This window comes from Triticum dicoccoides, chromosome 2A (assembly GCF_002162155.2).
Source record: "Triticum dicoccoides isolate Atlit2015 ecotype Zavitan chromosome 2A, WEW_v2.0, whole genome shotgun sequence".
NCBI lineage: Eukaryota > Viridiplantae > Streptophyta > Magnoliopsida > Poales > Poaceae > Triticum > Triticum dicoccoides.
The window spans coordinates 582,222,337-582,236,305 of NC_041382.1; positions in this window are offsets into that span (position 1 = coordinate 582,222,337).

Sequence of the window (13,969 nt, forward strand, 5' to 3'; positions counted from 1 at the left end):
AAAAACGGTTCGAATAATGACCGGGCCATGGCATGATGTCATGTTGCTAAACGTGTCAGCATGTTAGATTTGTGGAAACATTATTCTCTCTATCATGGTATGTGGAACTTGTTTTGCAGAGCCGGACACTATCCTTGTGTTCAATATCTTCTATGGAGTATTCGGAGGAAGAACCCGCCTTGCAATGCCGAAGACAAATCTGCGCGCCGGACTCATCGTCATTGAAGCCTGGTTCAGGGGCTACTGAGGGAGTCCTGGATTAGGGGGTCTTCGGACAGCCGGACTATATCCTTTGGCCGGACTGTTGGACTATGAAGATACAAGATTGAAGACTTCGTCCCGTGTCCGGATGGGACTCTCCTTGGCGTGGAAGGCAAGCTTGGCAATACGGATATGTAGATCTCCTCCCTTGTAACCGACTTTGTGTAACCCTATCCCCCTCCGGTGTCTATATAAACCGGAGGGTTTAGTCCGTAGGACAACAACAATCATACCATAGGCTAGCTTCTAGGGTTTAGCCTCTATGATCTCGTGGTAGATCAACTCTTGTAATACTCATATCATCAAGATCAATCAAGTAGGACGTAGGGTATTACCTCCATCGAGAGGGCCCGAACCTGGGTCAACATCGTGTCCCCCGCCTCCTATTACCATCTGCCTTAGACGCACAGTTCGGGACCCCCTACCCGAGATCCGCCGGTTTTGACACCGACAAAGGTTCTTGCTAGAAGCCCGTAGCAGCCACGTAAAACTTGCAACAACAAAGTAGAGGACGTCTAACTTGTTTTTGCAGGGCATGTTGTGATGTGATATGGACAAGACATGATGTGATATACGTTATTGTTTGAGATGATCATGTTTTGTAAAAGTTACTGGCAACCGGCAGGAGCCTTATGGTTGTCTCTTTATTGTATGAAATGCAAACGCCATGTAATTGTTTTACTTTATCACTTTGTGTTAGTGATAGTTGTAGAAGCAATAGTTGGCAAGATGACCACGATGCTACGATGGAGATCAAGGTGTCAAGCCAGTGACGATGGAGATGGAGATCAAAGGCACAAGATGACGATGGCCATATCATGTCACATATTATGATTGCATGTGATGTTTATATTTTATGTGTCTTATTTTGCTTAGTACGGTGGTAGCATTATAAGATGATCCCTTAACTAAAATTTCAAGGTATAAGTGTTCTCCCTGAGTATGCACCATTGCGATAGTTCATCGTGCTGAGACACCACGTGATGATCGAGTGTGATAGGCTCTATGTTCACATACAACGGGTGCAAGACAGTTTTGCACATGCGGTATACTCGGGTTAAACTTGAAGAGCCTAGCATGTACAGACATGGCCTCTGAACACTGGAGACCGAAAGGTCGAACATGAATCATATAGTAGATATGATCAACATAGAGATGTTCACCATTGAAGACTACTCTATCTCACCTGATGATTGGACATGGTTTAGTTGATTTAGATCACATACCATTTAGATGACTTGAGGGATGTCAATCTAAGTGGGAGTTCTTAAGTAATTTGATTAATTGAAATTTAATTTATCATGAACTTAGTCCTGATAGTATTTGCAAATTATGTTGTAGATCAATAGCTCACGTTGTAGCTCCCCTAATTTTTGATATGTTCCTAGAGAAAACTAAGTTGAAAGATGATAGTAGCAATGATGCGGACTGGGTCCATGATTTGAGGATTATCCTCATTGCTGCATAGAAGAATTATGTCCTTGATGCACCGCTAGGTGACAGACCTGTTGCAGGAGCTGACGCAGGCGTTATGAACGTTTGACAAGCTCGGAATGATGACTACTTGATAGTTTAGTGCGCCATGCTTTTCGCCTTAGAACCGGGACTTTAAAAATATTTTGAACGCCACAGAGCATGTGAGTTGTTCCAAGAGCCGAAATTGGTATTTTAGACTCATTCCCATGTCGAGAGGTATGAGACCTCTGGCAAGTACTTTCCTACAAGATGGAGGAGAATGGCTTGGCTAGTGAGCATGTGCTCAGAATGTCTGGGCACTACAATCTCTTGAATAAAGTGGGAGTTAATCTTCCAGATAAGATAGTGATTGACAGAGTTCTCTAGTCACTATCACCAAGCTACTAGAACTTCATGATGAACTATAATGTGCAAGGGATAACGGAAAAGATTCCTGAGCTCTTCGCGATGCTGAAATCGGTGAAGGTAGAAATCAAGAAAGAGCATCAAGCGTTGATGGTTAACAACGCCACTAGTTTCAAGAAAAGGGACAAATGAAAAGAAAAGGGGACTTCAAGAAGAATGACAAGCAAGTTGCCACTCCCATGAAGAAGCCCAAAGCTAGACCTAGGCCTGAAACTAAGTGCTTCTACTGCAAAAGGAATGGTCACTGGAAGCGTAACTACCCCAAATACTTGGCAGATAAGAAGGATGGTGATATGTCTCCAATGTATCTATAATTTTTGATTGTTCCATGCTATTATATTATATTTTTTTGATGTTTTATATGCATTAATATGCTATTTTATATGATTTTGGGACTAACCTATTAACCTGGAGCCCAGTGGAGTTTTGTTTTTTCCTTATTTTAGAGTTTCGCAGAAAAGGAATACCAAATGGAGTCCAAACAGAATGAAACTTTCACGATGATTTTTCTTGGACCAGAAGACATCCATAGGACCTAGAGTACATGTTAGGGAAGTCACGAGGCATGCACAAGGACGGAGGGCGCGCCCCCACCCTTGTGGGCCCCTCATGACTCCACCGACCTATTTCTTCCACCTATATATTCTCAAATACCCCAAAACCTTCCAGGGGAGCCACGAAACCACTTTTCCACTGCCGCACCCTTCCGTACCCATGAGATCCCATCTAGGGGCCTTTTTTGGCGTCTTGTCGGAGGGGGATTCGATCACGGAGTACATCAACACCATTGCTTCTCCGATGAAGCGTGAGTATTTTACCATAGACCTACGGGTCCATAGCTAGTAGCTAGATGACTTCTTCTCTCTCTTTGATTCTCAATACCATGTTCTCCTCGATGTTCTTGGGCATCTATTCGATGTAATACTTTTTTGCGGTGTGTTTGCCGAGATCCGATGAATTGTGGATTTATGATCAGCTTATCTATTAATATTATTTGAATCTCCTTCGAATTCTTATATGCATGATTTGATATCTTTGCAAGTCTCTTCAAACAATCGGTTTGGTTTGGCCTACTAGATTGGTTTTTCTTGCAATGGGAGAAGTGCTTAGCTTTGGGTTCAATCTTGCGGTGCTCGATCCTAGTGACAAAAGGGGAATCGACACATATTGTATTGTTGCCATTGAGGATAACAAGATGGGGTTTTCATCATATTGCTTGAGTTAATTCCACTACATCATGTCATCTTACTTAATGCGCTACTCTGTTCTTATGAACTTAATACTCTAGATGCAGGCAGGAGTCGGTCGATGTGTGGAGTAATAGTAGTAGATGCAGAATCGTTTCGGTCTACTTGACACAGACGTGATGCCTATACTCATGATCATTTCCTTAGATATCATCATAACTTTGCGCTTTTCTATCAATTGCTCGGCAGTAATTTGTTCACCCACTGTATTATTTTCTATCTTGAGAGAAGCCTCTAATGAAACATATGGCCCCCGGGTCTATTTTCCATCATATAATCTTCTATTTTCCATCATATAAGTTTCTGATCTACAATTTTAGTTTCCGGTTTACTTTCTTTGCAATCTTGTACTTTCCGATCTATAAACCAAAAATACCAAAAATATTACTTTACTGTTTACCCATCTATATAAGATCTCACTTTGCAAATAATCATGAAGGGATTGACAACCCCTTTGTCGCGTTGGGTGCAAGTTCGTGTTTTTTGTGCAGGTATTCGGTGGCTTGTTGTGTTGTCTTCTACTGGATTGATACCTTGGTTCTCAAAAGCTGAGGGAAATACTTACTCTACTTTGCTGCATCACCCTTTCCTCTTCAAGGGAAAAACCAACGCAAGCTTAAGAGGTAGCAGGAAGACTTTCTGGTGTCGTTGCCGGGGAGATCTACGCCAAGCCAAGACATACCAAGTACCCATCATAAACTCTCATCCCTCACATTACATTATTTGCCATTCGCCTCTTGTTTTCATCTCCCCCACTTCTAAACTGATTTTCAAAAAGGTTCGCCTTTTCTTCGCCCCCTTTTTCCTTCCGTCTTCTTCGTTTGCTCGTTTGCCAGTTGCCACCATGTCTGAAACTGGGGAGGTTATCGTTGAAAAGGATAGTAGTAAGGATGGGGGAAACTTTGATGATTTTTCTAATTCTGGTCCACATGAAGAAACTACCATCTTGCACGCTAATAAATTCCGCATAGGTAGCAGAAATATTATTGGAAAGGGGGTTATTCAAGTTTTCTTTACTTGTGCTGGTGCACTCCCCACCATGGGCGGATCTATCCTCCATAAAATTAGTAGTCTTGTGGATGCTATATCTTTGCTTGTTGTTGAACTTGAAAGACAATTTATTCACATGCATCCATCCATACAAAGGGTTTTTCTAGAGTTTTCTAATATTGAGCATTCTTCTGTTAAGTGCGCCGCCACTATATTCCTAGCTCATGAATTTAGATTTGTTATGAAAGAAGCTAGTGAAAGTTTCGCTAATTATAAAGTAGATGGTGGTCATCCTCCCATAGAGGGAATTCTTTTTAATCAAGAGGACATAATGCATCTACGATCCATACATCATTTTGCTTATAATGAAATTTAAGAAAGAGGGTCCCTACCGATGTTTTAACTGATAAGATTTGTGAGCTTAATGATGATTTTTCTATACAAAACAACGGGTTGGGTTTCTCTCTTGGACACAAGCTCACGACTTTTTGCCAAAAAAATGCTTATAATGATCAGTTGGTCATACAATATGAAGGGCCAAAGGTGGAACCAATTCCTCCTGAGATTGAGCTTAGCGATTCTTACTGTCGGGGGGATGAACCCCGGGCAGATAACGGAACCCGGATCCTTTTCAAAAACATCGGGGCCAGCAACGCCCCTCAAATCGGCTCGCACTTGGTCGGGTTGCTCAACCCGTCCAAGCCCCTCGACCCGGCCAAACTCCTCAACCCGGCCCCGACGGCTGTCGCAAGACGGCTGGACCCGGCATATCAAGACTTCTCCAACAAGCCAGCTCCCCCTTGGCGTATTACTCAACCCGGCCACAGGTCAGCTCCCATACCATCCCAGCCGTACGATGGGACGAGTCTCCATTCAAGGGTGAGCGAGGCAACATTGCCCCACCAACTCCTCTGACCATCCGAGGCGTGGCAACAGTGCCCACCTACCTGCTGACCAGGGCCAGCGTGGCTACAGTGCACCCTTCGTCACTGCCAACGCCAGCAAGCGATGACCTGACGGTGCGCCACTGTAGCAGACTCGACTCGGCCACTCCGTGACGATCGACAAGACGGCAAACAGTGCCCCCTGGCGCATGGGGCCCGCGCCTAGAGAACCCTGTGAGCCCTGACACCCAGCGGGTCCTAGCGCCGGCTTCTCGGACAATGACAACCCGGCCCCACAGCCTTGTAATATTACCATTTAACCCCAGGGGGTTGACCTATAAACCCCCCAGGAGCCCTCGTGCATACGGGCAGACACAAGATCGACCAGGCTAGCCGCATACACACATAAGGAGAGGGAGCAGCCTAAACCTTGGCCTGTCTTCCTTCTTCCTTCATACAGCTCGAGGAGCAACTTTGTACTATTCCATATAAAGCAAACTCGACAGGACTAGGGGTATTATCTCTCTGGAGAGCCCCGAACCTGGGTATGTCTTGCGTCCCACGCTCGCTCATGCTGACCTCGCCTCTGGAGCCCACCGGTGCCCTCGAGCCTCCTCATCTCTTTAGCCATCCCTTGGCATCTGCCGTGCGCCCACCACGACAGTTGGTGCCCACCGTGGGGCATCTCGAGGTTACGGCCGGAGACATGTTCCAGATAGGGCTCCATTCCGACTCCGACGAGCCTGTCACGCTGGCGGATGATGTCATCGCCACCCTCGCCGCCTCCTTCGCCATGCTGCACATCTCCGATGCGCCCGCGGCTGATGAGTACCCCAGCGAGGTAGTTGACATCTCCGACTCCCCCATCTCCCCCGGCGACGGTGCTCCCGCTAGGGCGATGGACCTCTGCGTGAAGGTATTCGTTACCGACACCGGCGTTTCTACTTCGTCCAACGCGGCGAGGAAGGCCGTCGAAGCCAGGGCCGCGGTGGATCGCGCCAACCTGCCAAACCCGTTACGCACCATGATGCAAAGCCTTCGCGTTCCCATCACCACCGACGTTGATGCCTCCAACGTTGCCGAGACCCGGGCTCGGCTCGGGGAGGACCGCCAGTGCCTGCTGGACTTGTCCGAGACGCTCGCTGCCACGCAGTGCCGCCTGGACTCCGCTCAGCTAGAGCGCAACACCGCCTACGGCTTCATGTCCGCTGTGGCCGAGCCAAGCCAGGTCGTCAATGTGCGGGCCCGGGGCGGCGCGATCCCTCCCATCTATGAGACTGATATGTCTCCAACGTATCTATAATTTATGAAGTATTCATGCTATTATATTATCTGTTTTGGATGTTTATGGGCTTTACTAAACACTTTTATATTATTTTTGGGACTAACCTATTAACCGGAGGCCCAACCCAAATTGCTATTTTCTTGCCTATTTCAGTGTTTCGAAGAAAAGGAATATCAAACGGAGTCCAAATGGAATGAAACCTTCGGGAGAGTTATTTTTGGAACGGAAGCAATCCAGGAGACTTGGAGTAGACGTCAGGGAAGCTTCGAGGAAGCCACGAGGCAGGGAGGCGCTCCCTACCCCCTAGGGCGCGCCCCACCCTCATGGGCCCCACGTGGCTCCCCTGACCGACTTCTTTCACCTATATATGTCCATATACCCTAAAAACATTAGAGAGGAGAATAGATCGGGAGTTCCGCCGCTGCAAGCCTATGTAGCCAACAAAAACCAATCGGGACCCTGTTTCGGCACCCTGCCAGAGGGGGGGATCCATCACCGGTGGCCATCTTCATCATCCCGGCGCTCTCCATGACGAGAAGGGAGTAGTTCACCCTCAGGGCTGAGGGTATGTACCAGTAGCTATGTGTTTGTTCTCTCTCTCTCTCCCTCTCTCGTGTTCTTGAGGTGGTACGATCTTGATGTATTGCGAGCTTTGCTATTATAGTTGGATCTTATGATGTTTCTCCCCCTCTACTCTCTTGTAATGGATTGAGTTTTCCCTTTGAAGTTATCTTATCGGCTTGAGTCTTTAAGGATTTGAGAACACTTGATGTACGTCTTGCATGTGCTTATCTGTGGTGACAATGGGATATCATGTGATCCACTTGATGTATGTTTTGGTGATCAACTTGCGAGTTTTGTGAACTTATGCATAGGGGTTGGCACATGTTTTCGTCTTGACGCTCCGGTAGAAACTTTGGGGCACTCTTTGAAGTTCTTTGTGTTGGTTGAATAGATGAATCTCAGATTGTGTGATGCATATCATATAATCATACCCACGGATACTTGAGGTGACATCGGAGTATCTAGGTGACATTAGGGTTTTGGTTGATTTGTATCTTAAGGTGTTATTCTAGTACGAACTCTATGATAGATCGAACGGAAAGAATAGCTTCATGTTATTTTACTACGGACTCTTGAATAGATCGATCAGAAAGGATAACTTTGAGGTGGTTTCGTACCCTACCATAATCTCTTTGTTTGTTCTCCGCTATTAGTGACTTTGGAGTGACTCTTTGTTGCATGTTAAGGGATAGTTATATGATTCAATTATGTTATTATTGTTGAGAGAACTTGCACTAGTGAAAGTATGAACCCTAGGCCTTGTTTCAACACATTGGAACACCGTTTCACTCACTTTTATCATTAGTTACCTTGCTGTTTTTATATTTTCAGATTACAAATACTCATATCTATCATCCATATTGCACTTGTATCACCATCTCTTCGCCGAACTAGTGCACCTATACAATTTACCATTGTATTGGGTGTATTGGGGACACAAGAGACTCTTTGTTATTTGATTGTAGGGTTGTTTGAGAGAGACCATCTTCAAGCTACGCCTCCCACGGATTGATAAACCTTAGGTCATCCACTTGAGGGAAATTTTCTACTGTCCTACAAACCTCTGCACTTGGAGGCCCGACAACGTCTACAAGAAGAAGGTTGCGTAGTAGACATCAAGCTCTTTTCTGGCGCCCGTTGCTGGGGAGGTGAGTGCTTGAAGGTATATGTTTAGATCTTGCAATCGAATCTTTTTGTTTCTTGTTTTATCACTAGTTTAGTTTATAAAAGAAAACTACAAAAAAATGGAATTGAGTTTTCCTCATACGCTTCATCTTTTTAATATCTTTCGTGAGAATGATGGAAAGGGAAATTGTGCTCAAGTGCTAGAAGAAGAAGTCTCTAAAATGTTTGGCACTAAATCTTTGAATGTTGAGCATGATTGCAATGTTTTTAGTATGTACTCCTTGAATATCCATAGTACTAATGATGATTGCACTAGTCATGATGAAAATGTCTCTTATAAGCATGTCAACTTTTGTGGAGTGCATAGAGTTTGCAAGTACACACCAAATAGGAATATAGATTTTGCAAGAGGCATAAGTATTTAGAAATCAAATGGTTGCAAGAGAGGCTAGATGTTTGTGCTGAAAATTTAAAATTTCTTCGCCATACTTGTGAACTTTGCAATGAACATGGTCATTTAAATCTCCAATGCAAATTGTTTCATGATCGTATCGTGTCCAAAAATTGTGATGATTTGATTTCCCTTGCACATCATAATTAACTTAGTTTGCTTTTGGGGTATGAAGAAATGAAACGTATAACTAAGCATATTCCAGAATATAACCTTGAGAATTTCCTCGATATTGATCTAGAAGAAATTTTTATGTATTGTGCGGTGAATTTCATTGAAAATCCTTATATTGCCAATTACATAAAGAAAAGAAAACAAATAGAGGATGAAGAGGATGCTAATGAAAGGTAAGAGGCTTTCCAATATCCTCCTATTATTTCTTATGATGAATCAGGTAACTAGGAGGAGCCTTCTATTCAACCAGTCTCATTAATAAGGAGCTCCGAAAAGAGGATTAAACCCACACATGATGTGAAGAAGAAAAAGAAAAGATGGAGAAGCAAATGTAAAAATGCATCCCCCCCAAATTATGTTGCTCCTATTACTCATTGTGATGGTGATAATTGTTATACTATTGGTGCTATCCATACTATTAATGATGAGAGTGATTATGCTTATGATATGAAAAGGCCCAAGCTTGGGGATGCTATGTTTGATGAGAATGACATGTTTGAGAATGTATTTGCTGCAATTAATGTTTGTCCCAAGCTTGGGGATGCTACGTTTGATGAAGATGATATTTTTAGTCTCCCAAGTTTTGATGAGCAAATTTATTATGATGATAGCATGCCTCCTATGTATGATGGTTATATTGATGAAAGTGGGTTTGGAAGAGTGTCAACTTTAGGAAGTAATGATCACACTATTTTGGAGGATGTTGAATCTTATTTTGACAATTATGAAAGTGGATGGAGAGGTCATGACTTTATTTAGTAATGATTCCACTATCTTGGAAGAGGTTTCAATCGATTATGATGAGAACAAAGTTGCTACTTATGATAATTATTGTGATGATACGCATGCTATAAAAAGTAGTGATGATTATATTAAAATTTGTCATGATTATGATTACCCTTTTTCTGAACATTACTCTTTTAATGTGGAAACAATTTATAGTATTAGAGTTTCTTATGATACTCCCACTATTCCGAATGAGAAGAATCTTGCTTATGTGGAGAGTAGTAAATTTTCTATTCTTGTAGATCGTGAAACGAATGCTTTATGTGATGGTTACATTGTTGAATTCATTCATGATGCTACTGAAAATTATTATGAGGGAGGAATATATGCTTGTAGGAATTGCAATAATACCAAGTTTCCTCTCTATGTGCTTAAAGTTTTGAAGTTATGCTTGTTTTGCTTTCCTATGCTAGTTGATTATTGTTCCCATAAATTGTTTGCTCACAAAATCCCTATGCATAGGAAGTGGGTTAGACTTAAATGTGCTAGTCATATTCTTCATGATTCTCTCTTTATGTTTCAATTCTTATCTTTTATGTGAGCATCATTGAAATCATCATGCCTAGCTAGGGGCATTAAACGATAGCGCTTGTTGGGAGGCAACCCAATTTTTGTTCCTTGCTTTTTGATTATGCTTAGTAATAAATAATTCATCTGGCCTCTGTTTAGATGTGGTTTTATGCTTTTAGTTAGTGTTTGTGCCAAGTAGAACTTTTGGGAAGACTTGGGGAAAGTCTTTGTGATCTTGCTGTAAAAAACAGAAACTTTAGCGCTCACGAGAATTGCTGCCATTTTTTATTGAAGAGTGATATTTAGTTAATTCTTTTTGAAGATAATTAATAGATAAATTACTCACGTCCAGAAATTTATTTTAGAATTTTTGGGGTTCCATAAGTAGTAGAAACCTACAGATTACTACAGACTGTTCTGTTTTTGACAGATTCTGGTTTTCGTGTGTTGTTTGCTTATTTTGATGAATCTATGGCCAGAAATAGAGTTTATGAACCATAGAAAAGTTGGAATACAGTAGTTTTAACACCAATATAAATAAAGAATGATTTCATTACAGTACCTTGAAGTGGTGGTTTCTTTTCTTTTACTAACGGAGCTCACGAGTTTTCTGTTAAGTTTTGTGTTGTGAAGTTTTCATGTTTTGGGTAAAGATTCGATGGACTATGGAATAAGGAGTGGAAAGAGCCTAAGATTGGGGATGCCCAAGGCACCCCAAGGTAATATTCAAGGACAGCCAAGAGCCTAAGCTTGGGGATGCCCCGGAAGGCATCCCCTCCCCTCGTGGCTCCCCTGACCGACTTCTTTCGCCTATATATGTCCATATACCCTAAAAACATCAGAGAGGAGAATAGATCTGGAGTTCCGCCGCCGCAAGCCTCTATAGCCACCAAAAACCAATCGGGACCCTGTTCCGGCACCCTGCCGGAGGGGGGACCCATCACCAGTGGCCATCTTCATCATCCCGGCGCTCTCCATGACGAGGAGGGAGTAGTTCACCCTCTGGGCCGAGGGTATGTACCTGTAGCTATGTGTTTGATCTCTCTCTCTCTCTCTCTCTCTCGTGTTCTTGAGGTGGTACGATCTTGATGTATCGCGAGCTTTGCTATTATAGTTGGATCTTATGATGTTTCTCCCCCTCTACTCTCTTGTAATGGATTGAATTTTCCCTTTGAAGTTATCTTATCGGATTGAGTCCTTATGGATTTGAGAACACTTGATGTACGTCTTGCATGTGCTTATCTGTGGTGACAATGGGATATCACGTGATCCACTTGATGTATGTTTTGGTGATCAACTTGCGAGTTCCGTGAACTTATGCATAGGGGTTGGCACATGTTTTCGTCTTGACTCTCCGGTAGAAACTTTGGGGCACTCTTTGAAGTTCTTTGTGTTGGTTGAATAGATGAATCTGAGATTGTATGATGCATATCGTATAATCATACCCACAGATGCTTGAGGTGACATTGGAGTATCTAGGTGACATTAGGGTTTTCGTTTATTTGTATCTTAAGGTGTTATTCTAGTACGAACTCTATGATAGATCGAACGGAAAGAATAGCTTCATGTTATTTTACTACGGACTCTTGAATAGATCGATCAGAAAGGATAACTTTGAGGTGGTTTCGTACCCTACCATAATATCTTTGTTTGTTCTCTTCTATTAGTGACTTTGGAGTGACTCTTTGTTGCATGTTGAGGGATAGTTATATGATCCAATTATGTTATTATTGTTGAGAGAACTTGCACTAGTGAAAGTATGAACCCTAGGCCTTGTTTCCTAGCATTGCAATACCGTTTACGCTCACTTTTATCATTAGTTACCTTGCTGTTTTTATATTTTCAGATTACAAATACTCATATCTAGCATCCATATTGCACTTGTATCACCATCTCTTCGCCGAACTTTGTATTGGGTGTGTTGGGGACACAAGAGACTCTTTGTTATTTGGTTGCAGGGTTATTTGAGAGAGACCATCTTCAACCTATGCCTCCCACGGATTGATAAACCTTAGGTCATCCACTTGAGGGAAATTTGCTACTGTCCTACAAACCTCTACACTTGGAGGCCCAACAACGTCTACACGAAGTAGGTTGCGTAGTAGAGATCAGAGACCCCTGTGAAGAATATGCGTGCCGCCCAGGCGGACGCAGTCGGCCTGGACCAGCTCGCCGGCGACGAGCTGAAGGACCGCCTGAAGCGGGTGAACAACCTCCTCGACGCGGCCAACGCGCAGCAGGACCGCCTCAACCAACTCGCCAAGCCGGCGGGTCCGGCTCGATCCACACCAACGGTCCTGAGGACCAGCAGAACACGACATCTGCACCGCCCGGCGAAGCGCACTCCGGCCGCACCTGGACCCGGCGCAACCATGCTCCGATGACTGTTGGTGGCTTGGGCGAGCCGGTCCCAAAATACTAGCGCCGACGTGATCGCCCCCCGCAACCCGGCTGACTGTCACAGCCCCAGTTCAGCCCTTGCTTGACTTCGCTTGTTCATCATGCCATCATGTTTAAATTGCAAAGAAACTTGAAATGGGGATTGCCTAAACCCCTAGCATCAAAGGAAGTCACTAGGTTCAACTAAAATATTTTCAGTAAATCCAAATGGCTTTCAAAAATGTTCATCATTTATGGAAAATGCTGTAAACAGTAACCAGAGGTGATGCACATTTTTCCATGACATATTTGGGCTCTGAATTAAATCATACTCTATTTGCATTTGGACATTTAAAAGCTATAAAATATTTTAAATGCTCAAATAATCATAAACTAAAATGTTTACTGTTGGATATATTATAAACAGTAGCCATGATTAGTTTCATGATTTTTGGAAATGTCTTAGCATTTTAATTAAGTCAAAACAATTGCAGAAAAAATAGAAAATAGAAACTAAATTAGAAAGAGAGAGAGAGAGAGAGAGAGTAACCTCACCTGGCCTCCTTGTAGTCTGGCCCAGTTTCTGCCGGCCCAGCCCACCTCCTCCTCCCTCCTACTGTCTTCAACCTCCTGCCAATGGGCAGGAGGGCGTGTGGTCGCCGCGCGCGCCAGCTCCTGCTTCCACCGCGACGCCCCGGCTCTTCTGGATGCGCCACAGAGACGCCCGAGACCTTCTCCCCATGTTCCCCTTGCAGCTCTCTCTTCCCCCTCCTCTGACTCTCTCTCCCGAGCGTGGCCGAACGCAGCCGTCGCCGCCGACGAGCTTTCCCACGGCCACAGCCATCTTCGAGCCCCTCCGATGCACCCCTGAGCTCCGCCATGACGCCCCGGTCCTCCCCGCCGAGCCACATGACGCCGGACGCCCTGGAGCGCCATCGTCGACGCCATCTCCGCCTCTGCACTGACGGTCGTCGTCGACCGATTCATCGTCACCAGGCCATCCCCGAGCACGCTGAGATCACCGACGACCCCGCCGTGAGCTCCTCTACCGAACCCCTCTCTCCCCACCGTCGTTCACCTCCTCTAACCCCGCTGTCCACCGGAGCCGGAAGCTCACCGCCACCATTGCTCTTCACCGCGTGGCCAGGGCCACCACAGGCCGCGCCTAAGCGTGTCACCGTGCTCGGTGAACCCCCAGGAGCGCGTAGCACCTGCCAGTTTATCCCCTAGCGCCCCGTAGTGCAACCCCACACTCACCCGAACTCCGGCCGCCGCAGAAGTGCTCGCCGCCGTCAACTCCGGCCATCCCAGCTGCCGCTGCTACCACCACTAGATGCATGAGAGCGCCAGCAATCCGTAGGAGCAAACCCTGCCTCAAACCCTAGGCTGTAGCGAGATCCCGACGATCTCCGCCACGCGAAAGGGTCGACAC